General features: G+C 38.7%; 1 pseudogene; it reads left to right on the top strand.

Annotated features, from left to right (window-relative positions):
- The first annotated feature begins 4,888 nt into the window (after positions 1-4,888).
- On the top strand, positions 4,889-5,540 carry LOC107465648 (sucrose synthase-like; annotated as a pseudogene).
- The last annotated feature ends 419 nt before the right edge of the window (positions 5,541-5,959 follow it).

The following is a 5,959-nucleotide window of genomic DNA, read 5'->3' as shown; positions in this document are numbered from 1 at the left end:
GAATACCACAGACAAGGTTAGACTTTCCAGATTCTCGGAATCCTACTTGGAATACCACAGACAAGGTTAGACTTTCCAGATTCTCGGAATCCTACTTGGAATACCACAGACAAGGTTAGACTTTCCGGATTCCCATGAATGCCGCCATCTATCTAGCTTATACCATGAAGATTCTGTTGGGGAATCTAAGAGATATGCGCTCGGCCTAAGGTAGAACGGAAGTGGTTGTCAATCACGCGCGTTCATAGGTGAGAATGATGATGAGTGTCACAGATCATCACATTCATCAAGTTGATGTGCAACGTATATCTTGGAATAAGAATAAAAGATAGTTGAATAGAAAATAATAGTAATTGTATTAAAACTTGAGGTACAGTAGAGCTCCACACCCTTAATCTATGGTGTGTAGAAACTCCACCGTTGAAAATACATAAGTGAAAGGTTCAGGCATGGCCAAATGGCCAGCCCCCCAAAACATGATCAATGGCCTCCTAAGATAAAGAATAAAACAAAACTGAGACCAAAGATGAAACGTGGTCAAAAGACGTCTAATACAATAGTTAAATGTCCTATATATACTAGACTAGCTACTAGGGTTTACAGAAGTAAGTAATTGATGCATAAATCCACTTCCGGGGCCCACTTGGTGTATGTTTGGGCTTAGCTTGATCTATCCACGAGCTGAGGCTTTTATTGGAGTTGAACTCCAAGTTGTAACGTGTTTTGGGCGTTCAACTCCGGGTCGTGACGTGTTTCTGGCGTTTAACTCCAGAGAGCAGCATGTACTTGGCGTTGAGCGCCACTTTATGTCATCAATTCCCGAATAAAGTATGGACTATTATATATTGCTGGAAAGCTCTGGATGTCTACTTTCCAACGCCGTTGAGAGCGCGCCATTTGGAGTTCTGTAGCTCCAGAAAATCCATTTTGAGTGCAGGGAGGTCAGATTCCAACAGCATCAGCAGTCCTTTGTGAGCCTCCTATCAGAGTTTTGCTCAAGTCCCTCAATTTCAGCCAGAAATTACCTGAAATCACAGAAAAACATACAAACTCATAGTATAGTCCAGAAATGTGAATTTAACATAAAAACTAATGAAAACATCCCTGAAAGTAGCTTAAACTTGCTAAAAACTACCTAAAAACAATGCCAAAAAGCGTATAAATTATCCGCTCATCACTTAACTAGGAGAATCAATAACACTATCTGAACTCTGAGCTCCTATAGATGCCAATCATTCTAAACTTCAAAGGATAAAGTGAGATGCCAAAGCTGTTCAGAAGCAAAAAACTACTAGTCCCGCTCATCTAATTAGAACTAAGCTTCATTGATGTTTTGGGATTTATAGTATATTCTCTTCTTTTTATCCTATTTGATTTTCAGTTGCTTGGGGACAAGCAACAATTTAAGTTTGGTGTTGTGATGAGCGGATAATTTATACGTTTTTTGGCATTGTTTTTAGGTAGTTTTTAGTAGGATCTAGCTACTTTTAGGGACGTTTATATTAGTTTTTATGAAAAAATCATATTTTTGGACTTTACTATGAGTTTGTGTATTTTTTTGTGATTTCAAGTATTTTCTGGCTGAAATTGAGGGACCTGAGCAAAAATGTATTAGGAGGCTAACAAAGGAATGTTGATGCTATTGGATTCTGACCTTCCTGCACTCGAAATGGATTTTTTGGAGCTACAGAACTCGAAATGGCACGCTCTCAACTGCGTTGAAAAGTAGACATCCAGGGCTTTCCAGAAATCTATAATAGTCCATACTTCAGTCAAGTTTAGATGACGCAAACTAGCATTCAACACCAGTTCCATGCTGTATCCTGGAGTAAAACGCTAGAAACACGTCACAAACCAGAGTTAAATGCCAAAAACACGTTACAACTTGGCGTTTAACTCCAAGAGAAGCCTCTGCACGTGTAAAGCTCAAGCTCAGCCCAAGCACACATCAAAGTGGGCCCCGGAAGTGGATTTCTGCACTTAGACTTATTTCTGTAAACCCTAGCAACTAGTTTAGTATAAATAGAACTTTTTACTATTGTATTTATATCTTTGATCAGTTTATGCGATCTTAGACATTGGGGGCTGGCCTCTCGACCATGCCTGGACCTTGTTCTTAGGTATTTTCGAGAATTAATGCAAAGTACTACTGTTTTTCTATTCAACTCTCGTTTATATCTATTCTAAGATACCCATTCGCGCCTCAGAACCTGATGAATATGATGAATATGTGACGCTCATCATCATTCTCACCTATGAATGCATTCCTGACAACCACTTCCGTTCTACAAGCAAACAAGCTAGAATGAGTATCTCTTGGGTTCCTTAACCAGAATCTTAGTGGTATAAGCTAGAATCCATTGGCAGCATTCTTGAGAATTCGGAAAGTCTAAACCTTGTCTGTGGTATTCCGAGTAGGATTCAAGGATTGAATGACTGTGACGAGCTTCAAACTCACGAGTGTTGGGCGTAGTGACAGACGCAAAAGGATCAATGGATCCTATTCCAGCATGATCGAGAATCGAAAGATGATTATCCGTGCTGTGACAGAGCACCTGGACCATTTTCATTCAAAGGACGGACGGTAGCCATTGACAACGGTGATCCCCCAACATACAGCTTATCGTGGAAAGGAATATGCACGATTGGATGGAGACAGCAGGAAAGCAGACGTTCAAAGAGCCATACAGCACCTTCATATGCTTATCTGAAATTCCCACCAATGAGTTACATAAGTATCTCTATCTTTATTTCATGCTTTATTTATCTTTATATTCAAAAACCATTACAACCATTTGAATCCACCTGACTGAGATTTACAAGGTGACCATAGCTTGCTTCATACCAACAATCTCCATGGGATCGACCCTTACTCACGTAATGTTTATTACTTGGACGACCCAGTGCACTTGCTGGTTAGTGATGCGAAGTTGTGAAGAAAGTGCTGAGATTATAAATGCGCATACCAAGTTGAGCGCCATTATTAGAGATCACAATTTCGTGCACTAGCATACTATTAAGATTTAAGACTAAAAAGATGAAAATTAGAGGCTTAGAGGTTTGAAATTTGTTTGAAAAACACAAAACCAATATTTGCTGAAAATAGGGTCACGCGTACGCGTGAGCATACGTATTACCATTCATGCATACACATTAGCACCATCCCAAAATGACTGACTGCGTATGTGGATTTTTGCGTACACACGCGTACGTGTGTGCTATGCGTACGCGTGAGCGTGCGTTTTGGCCCATTTCACGTATGCATTACCATTTACACATACGCATATGGGCCGGCCAGACGTATGACAATGTATGCATATCCATACAATGCAACAGCACCAAAAAAGTTGCTAAGTCCAAAATTTTCAATTTGCACACCAAACTTTGATCGAGCATAACTTCCTCATTTTAAAACATTTTTCCTCCGTTATTCAAACGGCATAAACATCTTGGACCAAATTTTATTTCTAAATAAGTTTGACATAAATCATAGGTTTGGAGTTCAAGTTATGCTTTACCAAAGTTGGCCAAAATCAAACTTTTCACCAAAACCAATAAATCTCAAATTTCAAAACTCTTTTCAAAACTCTTTTCAAACCTTACCAATTCGGCCTCAACCACATTCCCACTTCCTTACTCATTCCAGAAGTCATTAATTCTCAATTTTATCAATCTTAACTTAATAATCCAAGTTCACAATTCACAATATACATTATTAATTTTCAACCTTCCATTTTCATCAAAGCCCACAACCAAAATGTTCAACATACAAAACCAATTATCCATATCAAGCACAATTTTAACTTCAACTCAACCTTTATACATGCCAAATATCATCAAACACAAATCACATGCGTCATCAACAAGGACATCAATTCCTCCTTCAGAAAAACAATAACCACATAATCTAAACAATCCATTATAACCAATCAACAACATCTCAAATTTGATTCCTATCCTAGGGTTTCTAGCCTAAATTTTCACATTACGTTACATTTTAGATACAAGAAACCGAAACCATACCTTGGCCGGTTTCCCGCTCAACCCGGAATACCTCCAATTCAACTCATCCTCAACTTTCAAGACTCCAACACCTCCAAGATCATATTTCTAGCTTGCAAATCACCTCAAGCTTCCAAAATCTGCATCAAGCTCCAATCCATTTACATATATACCTTGCCTAACATGCATAATATGCACCCATACATACAACTCAATATCTAATCACAAAAACTCAAGTATTTGACTTAGGGTTGAGAATGTTACCATACCCAAGGATCAAAGAGGCAAGATTAAGCCTTTCCCTCAAACTATTTGGATCCAATAACATCAAAAACTCAAAATCTCAACACAGTTTACCCAATAATTTTGAACTCAAGGGCTGCAAAATCAGAGAGGGATTCATGGCTTACCTCTTGAATAAAGTTTTGGACTTTGTAGAGCTCAAATTCGCGGTCACGTGACCACAAACGGTGCGGCAATCAGAGCTCCGGATTAAAAGTTATGATCAATTGAAATTTGAATTGAATGAGGGAAAGGGTTTCATGCTCCCCCTTTCTCTTTCAGCATGTTTATGTTTCATGTGGGGAAGGAAGGACTATGCCCTTCACTTAATTGGCTATTGGGTTGGGCCAAGGGCCCAATACAGGACCCGGTTGGCCCAGTTCGGCCTGTTCGGCACAATCTTGGGCCAAATTCTTTAAAATTAGTGTCGAAATTCTCATTTTAATTTTCTATATCATATTAAACTATAAAATTTCACTTTTTAATTTTCTAGAATAAATTTTAATTTGTAGGTTAATTATTCATCAATTAACCGGGTTTTACAAAATCCAATCCAATGCTGTTTTGAATTGACTATTTTGTTCATGTGGATCGTTCAGAGGGCATGGCCAACAACCATTTGACCCGCATTTACAACCTCCATGAAAGGCTTGACAAAATACTGACAGCCAACAAGAATGAGATTCTAGATCTTCTGTCGAGGATCGAAGCCAACGGTAAAGGGATCTTGTAACACCACCATGTGATTGCTGAGTTTGAAAATCCCTAAGGAGAATAGGCAGAAGCTAACTAATGGTGCTTTTGGAAAAGTTCTTAAATCTACTCAGGTCCAAGTATATATTAGTATATATTAGAATATAATATCATCATCATTTGTGTGAATTTTTTCTCAATTTTATTACTTGTGTATTTACATAGGAAGAAATCATTTTGCCTCCCTGGGTTGCTCTGGCAGTTCGTCCAAGGCTTGATGTTTGGCAGTACCTTCGTGTCAATGTCCATGCTCTTGTTGTAGAAGAGTTGCAAGCTGCCGAGCACTTGTGCTTCAAGGAGGAGCTTGTTGATGGAAGGTAAATCAATTCCTTTCTTCCTTTTTGTCTTGTTTTGGTGCATGCATTCAAGTTTTTTGTTGCTGTAGTTCTAATGCCAACTTTGTTCTTGATTTGGACTTCGAGCCCTTCGCTGCCTCCTTCCTTCGCCCAACTCTTAACAAGTTTATTGGTGACAGTATGCAGTTCCTTAAATGCCACCTGTAAACCCCGTAAAATTAGCGAATAATTAATCAATAAATTAATTTTTTATAAAAGAAATTAGAAATGCAAATTTTATAGTTTAATTGGATAGAGCTAATTAAAACAAGAATTTTGACACCAATTTCAAAAAATTTGACCCAAGATTGGCCGAACCAGTTAAACCAGTCGAACCAGACCCGAACTAGGCTCGTTGGCCAAACTGACTCATCAAATAAAGTGAGCTTCAGCTCATTCTTTCTCTTCCATATTCAGGAAATGCAGATGCACAACCAAGAAAGAGGGGAAGAACATTTCTAAGGTTCCAAACCCTTGCATAGATTTAAATCCACGTAACTTTTTATCTGGAGCTTCGATTGTCGCACCGTTTGCGGCCACACGTTCATGGCGTCGAGGATGGAAAAGCCACATTTTCTTCCTCAATA

Source organism: Arachis duranensis, chromosome 9, assembly GCF_000817695.3.
Source record: "Arachis duranensis cultivar V14167 chromosome 9, aradu.V14167.gnm2.J7QH, whole genome shotgun sequence".
NCBI lineage: Eukaryota > Viridiplantae > Streptophyta > Magnoliopsida > Fabales > Fabaceae > Arachis > Arachis duranensis.
Note: the sequence above shows the minus strand (reverse complement) of the source record. Positions and strands in the feature narration are given on the sequence as shown.